The sequence below is a fragment of the Pleurodeles waltl genome, chromosome 6 (genome assembly GCF_031143425.1).
Source record: "Pleurodeles waltl isolate 20211129_DDA chromosome 6, aPleWal1.hap1.20221129, whole genome shotgun sequence".
Lineage (NCBI taxonomy): Eukaryota > Metazoa > Chordata > Amphibia > Caudata > Salamandridae > Pleurodeles > Pleurodeles waltl.
The window spans coordinates 756,811,093-756,827,125 of record NC_090445.1 but is presented as its reverse complement, the minus strand read 5'-3'; the positions used below and the strand labels follow the sequence as shown (position 1 = coordinate 756,827,125).

The following is a 16,033-nucleotide window of genomic DNA, read 5'->3' as shown; positions in this document are numbered from 1 at the left end:
AGATGCACTAAGCCGTCTAAAATGGGACATCTGTCAGTCATTATAATCAGCATTTTTCCGCTGGAAACTGCTCGTGTAACAGCACGAACGTCCTCCTTTTATAATGCACATCTCTAAATGTCGACAGCGAGCAGAGTATTAACATAATAACTTTAAAATATACGTCGGTTTCCCAACTAATCAGATTTGCAAAGCTTTTCCTATAAGTAGTTGTGTTGTTCTGACTAACGTTTGAATTTCTCCTAAAGTCTCAAGTCTGATTCCCGAAGCATTTTCTGTGGTTTGAGTCTGGTTCGACTTAAGTGTGAAATATTCCTGAATTTCTCGCGGTCAACAGCCCTTCCTAATGTAAAAACTAAAAGCAGTAAACTGGAAGCATTTATATTTTTTCAGTGTGCCCTATCAGCTGTCATTTCTACAAATTTAAAAGTCATCCAACACTTAGGGGAGAGGGCCTTGTAGCCTAGAGTTGGAAGTATAGGTTGATTTGTATTATTGATTTAACCCAGATAGGAAGTGGTTCGAGTCCCATGCGGTATTATGATGGTCCCATCTTGCCACAATCCCATTGTCTATAATGTGGAGGCCTCCATAGCTATGTGAATTATAACTATTTTTTGTGCTACATTGAGGTCAGAAACCCTATTTGCTATTCACCTGCAAGCTTATTTTATAGAACTGAGTTTGTCATTGGTTGTTGATACGGTGTTCCATTGTTTTTCAAGGAATAAGGTGGTTTTGATCAACGTGTTGTGCAAGGTTTGAAGTGTCAAAGAACGGTGTATTCTGCATGGCGGGTGGGTTTTCTGCTCACTTTAAAGCTGTGTAGAAAGTCTCGAATACATGGGTTAATTGTGTGAATCTGAAGTGGGCTAATTGTACTGAGGGTGTTTTAAAGTACAGTTGTGGGTATGGGATAAGAGATGTGTTGGTCTCTTGCTTCCTTTGGTTTTTGAGGTGATTGAATGATGGTGGGTAAAAGTCAGTCAAGCAGCAATGGATTTTTTAGATGGTTAATATGAGGTAATGTTTCTCAGGGAGCGGGATCTTTAACTTTAGAATATATAGATTTTATGGGAGAAAAATGTAATACTTTTCAGAAAAACGCTGAGGAATGTGAGATCACAGTGGGGACTGAGGGAGTAGGCTGGTTATGTTTAATTCCCTTAAATAGTTTTAAGGGTGATACTGGTCTCATAAAACCATGATATGTTTCTTCTGTTGTGAAGATGATGCCTATATATTGTTTTCTACTTCATTTAAATGCTTTCTAGTGGAGAGGGTGCAGATTTTGGCTTCAGGGGTTTACTTGCTTTTTCATCACTCTTCTTTCTGCATTTACAGTGTGTAGGTATCATAGTGCACAGTGTTTAGTTTCGTTTTCTTTTTTAGGTGAGACTGTAATTTTGTGGTGTGATATACATGAGTGTCATAAAACTGTGATGTTAAATTTTGTACATCTGGAATATCTTTGGTGCTGGTCAGTTTTCTTTTACCCGTCACCAAGTGAGGCTAAGTAAAGGTGTTTGACTTCTCCTAACCCCTTTCCTGAATTTGAAGCTGTCTGATTTATTTATTTTTTATAAGATGATAGTAAGCAGATAGACCAAAGAACTACCGTAAGGATTATACATCCAAATTGATACAGTCAACAGCAGTCATCAAGAAATAATATGAGAAGAATGGGTCTAGATTAGAGTTGTCATATCCTTAATATTACCAATGGCCTACATTGCCTTCCTATTGACCTCTACTCCTTAAGTTTCATAAGTCAGTCTGCAAAATCCGCCTTGAAGAGTCCCAGACAGCTGCAAGCCTTTTAAATTGTCCTCTGCATTTATAATAGATCTCTTCCTTTTACATGGCATGCTTCACTTACAACAAACTGATAACTGAGGCTATCGCTTCCATCGAAACACCACGTCTGTGCCAATAATAATTGAGTGACTTTGTGCCTCTTAAGGTAGATTTATCAAGCCATTTAAGGCCACTTTGCATGGTCTTGTCTGGCTTGATAAATCTAGAGTCACGCAACACAGTGCAAATTGCTCCATTGCGTTTCTCTGCCCTGGGAAGGCATTCCATGGGTGGAGCTTGGGTGTTCCCACATATCCACCCATGGATATTGGTGTATTCCTAGATTTACCATTACTGGTAGACGTGGGAATGCATCATATACCTACGCCTCCCCAGGTGAGGCGTAACAAGGACAAATATGTTTATTTCTTCTCAATACTTTGTTTTTCTATATATACTGCATTCTGTTGCACACATAGAGGAAAATGCCTCTGATGATTGTTTTTGTGCAGGAATGTGTACCTTGCTGCACAAAAACAATCCTTCTTTCAACGCAGGCACCCTTGTACCATTGTGCAAGGGTGCCTGCGATGGCGCTAGGCAGCACGTTGTGTGCCAGTGCAGTGAAAAGCCAGGATTGGGGCATACAATGGTAAGTATGAAGCATTCCTGTCCTTTAACTCTCACGCATTGCAGCAAAGTGCAGCAAGGTGACTTGCTGCGATGCAAGTTTTTTTTATTTTTTATAAATATGCCCCTTAGTTTATGAAGTCGTACGTCCTACATGTTGGAGAAATGTTCTATACAATTTTAAGGATTATATTGTAGACTCACTGTCATTCTTGGTGTATGAATGATTAAAGCCTGTGTTGCTTAAAATTGAATTTTGCTATTGATTATGGTATTTCATGATGTTGGAAACCAATGCTTCCAAAATCTGTATGTAGGTAGAGCCCAGTGACGAGTACGTTTTTAAAACTTTAATACGTTTTTGAAGTTGATGAGTAGCCCGACGAAGACTCATCACCAATGTGGAGTGAAGCCACCTAGACTATGTCATTATTTAAGACTCCCTTTTGAGTTCTTATATGATCAATTTATGGATGAATAACAATCCCATCTGAGAGAGTAATAGATGGTATTTACTTTTAGTAGGTTGGAGGGTGTGTTTTAGGCATGCAACTAGGCACTGGAAAATTGAGTGAGTCAGTACAGGTGATTGTTTTAAGGAATGTTGGTTGAATTGGGAAAATGTTTTCTCCTGCACTTCTGACTCCAGTGCTGAGGTATGAAATGTGGTAGACTTGTAACAGTAGGACATCTATGAAGGTTTGCTGTGGTGTAAGACAGTTACCTGGCTTACTCATGTTAAGGCAGTATCTGTTAAAACAGAGGGTGGTTGTTTTGAATTAGCTCTAGGCTGAGGGTAACTCTGTCACAGTGTGCCTTGGGACTGGTTAGCGGACCTCTGCAATAAGCAATTCTCCAAGTTTTAGGAGCTTTCATCCGACAGAGAACACACCAAGGGAGCACGTGCAATACAGATGAAGTTTAGTTTATATGTTTAACCATTCGAGTGCATTTTTTGGACTTGGTATTGTTTATTTTCAAGCTGTCTACCTTGTGTGCCTATCTCCCCCCCATGCTGTTCTTTGTTGCTGTGTTCTTCTCTGCTGCTTTACTATGTGATGTTCTCATCCTCGTGTGCGTCTTCCCCATCTCCATGTTGCTCTTGCCCGTTTGCCTCTCCCACTCATGTCTTTTTATGTTGCTTCCTCCACCCATGTCCTCTTTGTTACTTCTCACATCACCTTCCGTGTTGTTTCCCTCACCTGCACCCTCCATGTTGCTTACCCCAGGTGCACCTTTGTTTTGCTTTCCACCACCTGCGCTTTCTGTGTTGCTTTCCCCCAAAATGACTTGCATGTTTCTAGTCCCCACCTGCAATCTCTATATTACCTTCACACACCTGTGCCCACTGTATTGCTTCACCCAACCCATGCCCTCCTTGTTGCTTCCCCCAACCAGCGCCCTCCCTGCTGCTTCCCACCACCCATGCCATCCCTGTTGTTTCACACCACCCGTTCCATCCCTGTTGCTTCCTACCAAACCTAGCCTCCCTGTTGTTTTCTTCCCTGTTACTTTTCTCCCTATAGTTTCCCCCAACTTAACCCCCGATTTACAGTGATCAGATTCTCAAAACGCAAAAAGGGACAACATCTAGCGACATAGAAGTAGGACTGTTTGACAGCGGCCATAGACACAGAAAAAGGACTACGACAGCCTGCTCCACAGATGTGGAAGACGAATTATAAAGACATAAGACAAAGACAATGGTTCGTCAAATTTGAGGCCTTTTTTGACAGTAAACTTTGCCCCATTTGAACAGATTTTGCCTCAAATGGTTGAAAAACGTTTCCTGAAATTGGTGATGCTACTGTAGAAGGTGGGTATTTCTTGCTGCAATGAAGAACCCCAAAGAGAATCTCCTCCTATGCCACTCAAGGAGATAAGGAGTTTGTTACTGGTGAAGGGTGAGGCCACGTTTGTAAACATATGCTACAATAACTCAGGTGACAGTAAGGTAATAAGTTTCATTCTTCCCTGGCCTCAGGCTAAATACGCCTGGCAAACATTCTCTAAATATAATAGGGACTTCATCCGGCTCCAAGATGCGCATTGAATACAGGGAAATGGAAACAAATGGCAGTATATTTTTGTTTTCTGGGAATTGCTGCAACGCAAAGAGAAAACTTGACAGCTATTTAAATATTTAGTATATTTAAATACTTACCTAAATTGCTAGAATGAGAGTCTTCTGCTGGCCTTTGTGCTGCTGCTGCTGGATCCTGGTTGGAGCAGCTCTGATGCAGAGGCTAGTTCATGGTTTGCTGGTCCTAGTAGAGCTGGGGCAAGGGCTCTGTACAGCGTGCCTAAAAAACATTGACAAACCCATTAGGTTCCAAAGGTGAAATGTATACCGATTCAACTTTGGGACCGTAAATTGGACCTGTAAATAAAAAATAAAAAACAGCCCCCGCTTTGTAAGAGTGCCTCTACAAAATGTGGCGGGTGGCCGTGTCATAGAATTTATTTAATTTATTTATTTAGTCATTCTGCACAGCATTAATTCAATATATTGGTAAAGCCTTTAGGTCGTGAAGGCACGACCTACTGGGTTTGCAAATGCTATTGAATTACAAAGTGTGAATAAAAATGGGCTTACTTTTTGTGTGTAGGGATTCTGAGACATTTTTCATTTTTCAAGTTACCCCTTTGTAACTTTTTCAAAATCTCTTTTTATCACCTCCCTTTTATTTGCAAGTATTCTCCATCCCTCCCCATCCCCGTCCCTCCCACATTTACTAATGACATGAACACCTAACGGGCGGAGATCTTCTCACATAAAGACCGCCGCATGTAGGTTTGTGAACAGCATTTTGTAGTACATTAGTAGTGCTGTTGTAGTGCCGCTAACGCACTGCAAGATGCAGTTTGTGAATAGACCCCCTTGTGTCAGTAATGGATACTAAAATCTTATATTTCCCTGGTAGTCTCATTAAAGCTTTCTGGTGAGGTTCAAGTAGTAATTTAACTTTTTGTTAGACTTCACAACTTGATAGTTTTGTTCACTAGCCAAATTCAGACAGGTGCTGCCAGAGAATGTCCAGTAACTTTGTAAATGGTGTAGATTTATTTAGTTTTTTACATAGCACAAATAATGAGGAAGTGCACATTACAGTCGGTCAACGGACATAAGCTTCAAGGCACTTTTACAAATAAATGAAAAAAAAACCTTTATGTACAAAACCACGTAAAATACTTAAGTATGTGGGCACGATGCCCCTTATGTCTCTTAACCACAACCCCATGCATGACATAAACCCTAAGTACAACATAAAAGCATACATTTAATTTGCCATGCGCAGGGAGTAGCGCAGTGTTCGAACATAAATATTTCAAATACAAGCTTCGTGACGAAAATTTAGCAAAGCAGGCCGTAAAAATACGCCCATTGAAACGAACTGCAGTTGACAACTAACAGTGTCCTAATCTCGAATTGACACTCAAGGGCCTGCACTACCGTAGGAAACGGATATACCAGGGCGTCTGCATTCAAGCGTTAAAGAAGGAAACCGATCAGCCCAGAATATAATGCTGCGACCAATATTTTCAGTAACATTTCAATTCGCCTTTGAAAACAGAAATTACTGAAATGTCGGCCACATTTTTGAAGGACATTTTATAATATTTTGAGAATTACGTTGAAATGATTTGCCACTAATTTTTTCTGAAGACTGTTTGGCCATGGGCAGTTTTTGGATAGCACCAGAGCTCGATCATCACTCAGCTCCCCCACATGTAGGTCATGCACTGATTCTGAGACATTTTTCAAATCAAGGCCATTAGTTTGTTCAGAGATTATAATAGATTGCTGGATTCAATCACTGGACCTTCTCCTGCCCTGACTAACCACTGGCCATTCTATTCAAGTGAAAAAGGGGATGAGCGAAGGAGAGCTAGAAAGAGGGTAGAGACATCTCCCATTTTCTTCCATTTTTGAAAGGACATTTAGAGTGCAGCTTGACTACTCGAGACTATGGGCCTGATTTAGAGTTTGCAGACAGATACTCTGTCACAGACTTGACGGATATCTCATCTACCTTATGACAAGTGCCATAAGATGTAACGCACTTCTAATAAGGCGGATGGATTATCCATATATCTGTGAGGATTTGAACATAGCAGGGTGTCCTTAATGGATCAAAAATGTACACTATAGGATGGGAAATTTCCCTTTAAAATTGTTCCGCTATACTGTATACTGTATACTTTCATATCACAAGAGATTCTGACTGTCTCTACCATGAAGCTGAGAAGAGCTTTTTCACCTTGCACCCCATGATATGCCGGCCTATGTTGTGCCACAGCTTAAGAAGCAATCTTCCTGCTGAACTGCAAGGGCTTGCCGTTTTACCCTGCTTAATTACTGTGAAACTGCAGGTGCCGAGGAGCTCAAGAAACCTGTAGAGGGTGTTTTCTTGAATGTTACAGCTAACTTGCATATAATGCCTGTCTGTAGGAGAAGCAAGGTACTTGTTAGTTCTATGAATTCAAATGCTACAAACCAGCAGTCTGCAGGATTCCTAGAGATACTCTCTGAAGCCCATATGACATTGTTAATGGTAAAGCTTTATTGCTTTTGAACATCAGAGTATCAGGATAATTTCCATCATCTGGCCAGATTAGACATGAATTCCTGGATCTTCACAAGTGCTCATCCCTTTGGAATTTTTAACTTTCACAAACCCAATCCACTATGAGTTCCGACATTGCCTGTATGAGCCCGTGAAGGACTGATTAAACATATATTGCAGAGAACAACTGCTGAAGATGAGTGAAAACTTCTAAAACTATTATCTGACTGCATAAACATGTATAAAACATTACTCACATCAATATTCTTCTGTGTTCCAACTTTTATCATAGGATAACTTTGAGTTCAGAACATTTCCAATTTCTACCCTGCAGCCTCATCTCTGCCCTTCAGAAAGTGATGGTGGCGGTCACGTTTCATCTTTGGAGGTCCGAAATACTTTCTGTACCTGTCTGATTGCTGAAGGCCAGGTCCCCTGATGATGTGATCACCCCTTGATGATGGTCACCCTTCTTTGACCAATGGGGTTTTCCATCAGTGAGCCAAAGTCATATCTGACACCTACACAGAGGATTCTCTGTTAAAAAGGGACAAAATGGGCACAGTAGAGGTCGGGGTTTTACCACCTGCACAGCAAGGAACATTCTGGATATGATCTTGATATTTTAGGCAGAATGTTAGGTTTTGTTAGAAATGGTTCTGAGGCTTCTTGCACCCGTAGCCTCATGCATCCTTCTAATCCCTTGTGCCCTTTGGAGCACCTGGGCCTTACAGAAGAACCTTCACTTTCAGTGGGGACAACAACATGGCTATGTCAGACAGCATCTGTATCTTGAACAAACTTGGAACCATCAGTAATGAAGTGCAGTGAAACACCAACCCATCATGCAGCATCCTGTACTTCCTGCTCCAACAATAGTTCATAGTAGTGACAGATCCACTGTTTCTGGATTGGGAGACAATGGGTGAACAAATGACATAATGAAAGTGTTTCATATCACAGTAACGTCTGTGTGCCATGTCAATGAACAAGAAGTGCTGTCACTGAATCCACAGTACACCATTAGTCTATTGTTCTACTCATCTTTGTCTCTGTGACACATCCTTCCAAAGCAGAAGAGGGGCTTCATAGACTAGTCCCACTAAGAGCTCGTTCTGCATTGAGCATACAAGAGAGTACTAAGCTGATGACCAGCTTTTTGAGGGGGGGGGGTTGCTGATGCTCAAAACGGGAATGTGTTGCACTAATAAACCGTGTGCAGCTGGAGCATCATTTGCATAAAGATATGTTGTCATCTGGCTAAGAAGGATCCCTATGGGTTCATTCCACCAGAGTTAAGTCTGTTTTGACTGCATTGGCACAGGATGTCCAAGTACTGGAACTATGTCAGGATGCTACATGGACATCCATACATATGCCACCAAGCACTACTGCATCAACAATCAAGTGCACAGAGTAGGCTGTTTTGCCTGCTCTGTAAAGCAGGGCTTCTTGGTGTGACACTCTCAAATCCTCCACCTTTTGGGAGGTACTGCTTGGGTGTCTATTCAGAATTCGAGGAATCTACAGTTAAAAGTATCTGTTAGAAGAAAAGGTGACTTTCCTTCTGTACTGCCCTTTGGTAGTATATATTCTAACAGCAGATTCCTCCTGGCTTTCCCTGTTCTGTAAAGTGGACTCAAGTTAGACTGAGCACACTGCCATCTCCAGTCTGTCAGAAGTCGTCCCATCTCTGTGGATGTGGATAAATTCAAGATGAACTGACCTGAGTGCCATGCGGGAGGTCCCAATTTTCAGCTCCATGCCTTCACTTCAGAGTTGGGAGTAACTTCTTGGAAAAATCCACATCCAGTGTGGCATCTGGGGACATTTAGAAGGTGAGAAATGTGTGGTTAGAATATCCACCAACCAAAAAAAAACAGTAAGGGCCTGATTTAGATCTTAGTGGTGTTCCTGCCAAACCGCCACAGCGGCGGACCCTTGAAGACCATAAAGTTGACAAAGTTCCACCGCTGTGTTTAGATTTTACAGTACTGCAGGCGGTGTACTGCCAGCATTTTGCTGACAGAGGGAGGACATTGCAGGACCCAATGGGCACCTTACAATGGCAGTGGCTGTGGAATAGAGGTAAGTAACACACCCACAATGTGCCTTTGCTATATGTGTCCCCTTGCATCACACACAACTCACCACACCACATACACACTTGTATCCATTGCAATTCTACCATAACACAACACATACTTACTGCAAACACACATTGATGTACATCCATTACACAAAATACACACACTATTCACAGTGCACCCACACATGATACAACCACAACTACCAACATAACTAAACACTGATCTACACAAACACACGCACACAGAAGCACAACTACACACATCATGACAATGACCACCACACAAAAACACTCACCTCATAGTTGCACACAGCAAGACAACACACAACACAACATACACAACAACATCAATGCCATATGCAAGTGGCACACATACTAACACAACCACAGCACCCTCTGCCAGCTCCCTCCACCTCACTCAGCCAATCGCATCACACAGACACATACACGTACTGACTCACCGACACAACTTGAAGCACAAGATGGCATGTACAGGTCCTCTTACAATGTGCACACACGGAGACAGTTGACAGGTGTAAATGTACTATCATTGTGGTGCCAGCATCCACTTGCCAATGTATACTGACATCAAAATGACACTTGTAGACGTGTATAATCTGTGTTGTGTTTCAGTGTGTCCCCATCCCTGTCTGACCCACTCATGTCCCTGACATATGCATGTCACGGTAATCTAAAAACATTGTTGTGACAAGTATATGTATGCTTTGGTCCTGAACTCATGGGCAGTGATGCCCCCAACATACACAGGCAATGCAGGTTACCTACCTTCGTGTCCAGGGACGGGGGGGGTCTATTTTTCTCTGTGGCTTAGTGGCAGCAGTGATGAAGGGTGTTGTCCAATCGAGTCCAGCCAGAATCGGACATGGAATGGATACAGAAAGGTGGGTTTTCGCCCCTTCTCCCCCAATCCGCCAAGTCAGACTTGGAGATCGGATCGCCACATTTTGCTTCGCGGTAACGCTCATCCCAATCTGCACGGCTGGATGTGTGGCTGGGGTCAGGCCGCCAGCCACTGTTGATTTTCTATGCAGGAAATTAACTGATCCCTTTTATCTTTATAAAACCGACTTAAATGTTATGTCTTTATTCCTTTTGCTGATTTCCTTCCTGAGTTACTGAAGCCTATTAACCCCAGAACCACTCTCACAGTGTGTACTGACTACTGGCCACACTATCTGTTGGTAGGGTGACCACCCGTCCGTAAATTTCACGGACTGCCCGTAATTTCGCCTTGCCATCCGTTGTCCGTGATGAAAGGCTTAACGGACAGTATTTGTCCGTAATTTTAGCCTTTCACCAAAAGGACAAAATGCAATAAAGACACATCAGTTTCCCCAGCTGGAGGATAAGGGAGTGCGTCTCCTGTGCTCTGGGGGTGGGAGGGGCAGACAGATATGAAAAGGCCTTCTTGCCAGGGGGTCTCCTTCCTTGAAGAAATGCAAATGTGCACAACCGGTAAATCTGCAAATGTAAAGGGGCTTGGAAACCTGCATTGACTTTAATCAGAGGAGTCACTTGAAGCTTAATAAAGATATTTTCTTTTAGAGAGGTACTGTAAGGGTGTTCCAAGGTGAGCTGTGGAGTGTGTAGTTTTATTGGGCTGTTATAAAAACATGTTAGTACTGGGTATAAATTGTATATTATTCAAATCTGTATTTTAAAAGGACTTTTTTATTTATTTAACCAAAATGTATTTGCGCATTTTGTAGCAGCCTATATTATGATGCGTGTAATGCATGTTTGAATGAGGACTTTCATATATATTCAGTTCTTTCAGGGACCTTGGTACCTCATAGTACTAACAAACATTGGCAACGCCAATAGGTCTTATCTACACAAGAGTTATTGACTTTGCCAATGTGTTTTAGCCATATTATACACCAGAGTGGTTGCTGTTCAGCATGGCAAAAAGTTAGTGGCATAGTGGTGTAGAGTAGAGAGGCATAGGAACAGTGGCGTAGAGCACAGTGGTGAGGAGTAGAGTACAGTGGGATACAGTGCAGTGGTTTAGAATGGAGTGGCATGGGACAGAGTAGAGTGGCATAGAGTGCAGTGGAGTAGAGTGGCATACACTAGAGTGGTAGATTGGTGCAGTGACATAGAGAGCAAAGTAGACTTGTGTGGCATAGAGTGCAGTGGCATAGAATGGTGCAGAGTGGAGTAGTGTATAGTGGTGCAGTACAGAGTAGAGAATAGTGCTGTAGAGTGAAGTGGCATAGAGTGGAGTGATTCAGAGTAGAGTGGCATAGATTGTAGTGGCATAGGGTGCAGTGGCATAGAATGCAGTAGTTCAGAGTTGAGTGGTATAGAGTACAGTGGCAGAGAGTGCAATGTTGACGAGTAGAGTGTCAGTGCAGTGGTGTAGAGTGCCACAGAGAGCAGTGCCATAGAGTACAGTGGTGCAGAGTAGAGGGCAGCGGCGTACAGTGCCGTTTAAAGTGCATTGGCAGAGTGTGTCATGGGGCAGAGTAGAGTGGCATAAAGTGCAGTGGAGTAGAGTGGCATTCAACAGAGTGGCAGAAAGAGCAATAGTGTAGAGTGGTGCAGTGGCATAGAGTGCAGAGTAGACTCATGTGGCATAGAGTGCTGTGGTGTAGACTGGTGCAGAGTGGAGTAGTGTAGAATGGTACAGTGTAGAGTACAGTGCTGTAGAGTGCAGTGGCGTAGAATGCAGTAGTACAGAGTAGAATGGTGTAAAGTACAGTGGCAGAGAGTGCAATGTTGCAGAGTAGTGTGTCAGTGCGGTGGTGTAGAGTGGCATAGAGTGGTACAGAGAGCAGTGGCGTAGAGTACAGTGGTGCAGACTAAAGGGTAATGGCGTACAGTAGCATGGGGCAGAGTAGAGTGGCATAGAGTGCAGTGGAGTAAAGTGTCATACAGTAGAGTGGCAGATAGTGCAGTAGGTTAGAGTGGTGCAGTGGCACAGAGTGCACAGTAGACTTGAGTGGCATAGAGTGGTGCAGAGTGGAGTAGTGTAGCGTGGTACATTGCAGAGCAGAGTATAGTGCTGTAAAGTGCAGTGACGTAGAGTGGAGTTATGCAGAGTAGAATGATATAGAGTGCAGTGGAATAGAGTGTATTGGTGTAGAATGCAGTAGTACAAAGTATAGTGGCGGCCAGTGCAGTGTTGTAGAGTGTCAGAGTGCTGTGACATATAGTGCATTTGTTTAGAGTGCATTGGCATAGAGTATATTGAAGTAGAGTGCAGTGGTTTAGAGTGCAGTGGGGCAGAGTGGAGTAGAGTGCCATGGTGTAGAACAGATTGTTTCAGAGCAGAGTGCAGTGGCATAGAGAGGAGAGGTGTAGGGTAGAGTGCAGTGGCACAGACCGCAGTGACATAAAGTAGATTGGTTCACAGTAGAGTGAAGTGGAATAGAGTGAAGAGGTGTAGGGTAGAGTGGAGGTGCATAGAGTGGGATGGAGGGTGATGGCATAGAGTAAAGTGGTGTAGAGTGCCGTGGCATAGAGTAAGTTAGAGTGACGGACAGTGTATTGATGTAGAGTGTTGGGACATAGAGTTGAGTGTTACAGAGTAAAGTGCACTAGCATGGAGTGTATTAGCATAGAGTGCAGTGGCATACAGTGCGGTATTGCAGAGTGGCATAGAGTGGAGTTGTGCAGACTAGATTGGTGTTGCCTAGACTGGAGTGATATACCGTACAGAGGTGCAGAGCACAGTGGTGTACAGAGGTGCAAAGTGCATTGGCATAGAGTAGAGTGGTACAGAGTAGAGAGGCAAAGTCTAAAGTAGCATAGAGTGCAGTGACATAGGGTGGAGTGGTTCAGGGTAGAGAAGAGTGCAGTGTCTCACAGTGCAGTGGCATGGAGTGGTGTAAATTGGAGTGATGCAGAGTAGGGTGCAGTGGTGTGGCGTGGTGCAGAGCAGATTGGAGTGGAGTATGCATGGTGTGGTAGCACACTGCCATTACAGACAACACATTTTTGATTGAAATTACCATTACATTGCACAGATATACAGTTTTTCAAATAAAACTATACAGTACACAGACGATGATGTGTGGAAATTGCATCACCTACTGCAATGATTTGTTTCAATCAAATAAATGTATTTGTTTCCAGCACAGTTCAGAATTAACAAAAATGGGCTTCATTTGTACTTCTGATTTTAATATATTCTGAAGTTTATTTAAATGTTGTCATGTGATAGAAAAAACTCTTTCCTAACCCCAGTATCCAGCAAGATTGCCACATAAATCCTCTCACTTTGAAGTCAAAGAAAGAAAAGAAACACTAAGTTCCCACCGAAGACAAAGCCTGACATTTACCTTCTTCTTTGAATGCACAGCAAATGTCCTCTGATAAGAAGAAGATTTACAGGCCTTCTTACAGAAAGGGATCACTCGGAAGGATACTGTAAATACGTTTTGGACAAGAGAAGGGACGCACTCAAGCTGCATTGCCATAAACAAATAAAGCCAGCAAACTGAAAGCATCAAAATGTGAGTTACGAACCTCAAAGCCAATGGCAAGTGTTAGAAATGGGGTCTTTGGTTGGCAGTCAGGTTAACCCCTGTCCAAGCAAGGACCCTCACTCTAGTCAGGGTAAGTCACACACAATCCAAATTACCTGTGCCCACCCTCTGGTAGCTTGGCACTGAACAGTCAGGCTTAACTTAGAAGGCAATGTGTAAGTATTTGTGCAATAAATCATATAGTACCACCATATAGCACCACAAAAATACACCACACAGTGTTTAGAAATATATATAATATTTATCTGGATAAATGCAGGTCAAAACGATCAAAGCTGCAATAAGCAAATGTAGATATATCACTGAAAAGTGATATAAAGTATCTTAAGTCTTTTAAAAGCAAACAAAGTCTCTTTCAAGCACAAAGTACCTGGTTCACATAAAAAATCTCCGCAAAGGACGGCAGAGGAGGAGAAGCGTGGAAACAACGGGGTGTGTGTCGATTTTTCGGGCCGCACATGGCGATGCGTTGTTTAGTTTCCACGCAGGGACGACTGTGCGCCGATTTCCACTGCTCAGTCGTGGATTCTCTTCGGGTTGTGGGGATTCAGATGCCCTGGGGTCGGTGCAGGGATTTCCTGCGCTGGCAGGACAAAGTCACAGGAGCTGTGTCGATCGGGTGGGCGGTGCGTAGAATTTTCTACCGCACGGCAGGCGCTGCGTCGATTCCTCTCTGGAAGTCGGGCTGCGTCATTCCGGCTTGGCTATGCGTCGATCCAGTGGGACGTGCGTCGAATTTACAGTCGCTACGCTGGTGCTGCGTCGATCTTCTTGTTGTGAAGTAGGACTGCGTGGTTACGGTTCGGCGTGCAGTGAAACCTTCACCACAGTGCAGGCTGTGCGTCGTTTCTGGCAGGCTGTGCATCACATTTCGCCACACAAGGAGTCCTTCTTGAAGAGATGAAGGCTTTTTGGTCCTGAGACTTCAGGGAACAGGAGGCAAGCTCTATCCAAGCCCTTGGAGAGCACTTCTTCACCTCAGCCAGAGAGCAGCAAGGCAGCAGGGCAACAGTCCTTTACAGAAAGCAGTCAGGGGAGTCCTTTGGGCAGCTAGGCAGTTCTTCTTGGCAGGATGCAGGTTCTGGTTACACGTTTCTTCTCCATGAAGTATCTGTGAGGTAGAGTATCTACCCCAAGAAGTGTCTGTCGTCTGTGGTTTTGGGTCCTCTTCTTATACCCATTTTGGCCTTTGAAGTAGGCTTACTTCAAAGGAAAGTCTCACTTGTTTGTGAAATCCTGCCTTGCCCAGCCAAGGCTTCAGACACAACCAGTGGGTTGGAGACTGCATTGTGTGATGGCAGGCACAGCCCTTTCAGGTGCGAGTGACCACTCCTCCCCTCCCTCCTAGCACAGATGGCTCATCAGAATAGGCAGGCTACACCCCGCCCCCTTTGTGTCACTGTCTGGAGAGAGGTGCAAACAGCCCAACTGTCAAACTAACCCAGACAAGGAATCCACAAAGAGGCAGAGTCATAAAAATGGTTCAAGCTAGAAAATGCCCACTTTCTAAAAGTGGCATTTTCAAACACACAATCTCAAAACCAACTTTACTAAAAGATGTATTTTTAAATTGTGAGTTCAGAGGTCCCAAATTCCACATGTCGATCTGCTCCCAAAGGGAAGCTATGCTTTAATCATGTTTAAAGGCAGTCCCCAGGTAAACCTATGAGAGGGATAGGCCTTGCAACAGTGAAAACCGAATTTGACAGTATTTCACTGTCAGGACATATAAAACACAATAGTATATGTCCTACCTTAACCATACACTGCACCCTGCCCATGGGGCTACCTAGGGCCTACCTTAGGGGGTCTTATATGTAGGAAAAGGGACGGGTTAGGCCTGGCAAGTGGGTATACTTGCCAAGTCGAATTTACAGTTTAAAACTGCACACACAGACACTGCAGTGGCAGGTCTGAGACATGGATACAGTGCTACTGATGTGGGTGGCACAATCAATGATGCAGGCCCACTAGTAGCATTTGATTTACAGGCCCTGGGCACCTCTAGTGCACTTTACTAGAGACTTACTAGCAAATCAAATATGCCAATCATGGATAAACCGATTAACAGTACAATTAACACAGAGAGCATATGCACCTTAGCACTGGTTAGCAGTGGTAAAGTGTTCAGAGTTCAAAAGCCAACAAAAACAGGTCAAGAAAAATAGGAAGGAGGCAAAACGTTTGGGATGACCCTGCAAAAAAGGCCAGGTCCATCAGCAAGCAACGGGTGGAATGCATCCCGAAGGAAGCTCTATGAATGTACTTAAAGTGACAGCCGTGGGATACTTTGTGGGAAAAGTCCGGTATTTTAGTCCAGTCTGTATTTTGCAGAGGTTTGGCCACGTCAGTCACCCAGGTAGTATGACAAGAAGACCTGGAGTGGTCTCAATGTTGCAGGAAAGGTCTGTACACCCTTTCTATCAGTTTGCCGC

The 16,033-nt window shown here is 43.4% G+C and overlaps 1 protein-coding gene across 2 annotated transcripts in view; it reads left to right on the top strand.

Moving 5' to 3' along the window:
• Positions 1–16,033, top strand: part of LOC138300241 (caspase-7-like) — a 358,375-nt gene that overhangs the window by 336,706 nt on the left and 5,636 nt on the right. The window lies entirely within an intron of this gene.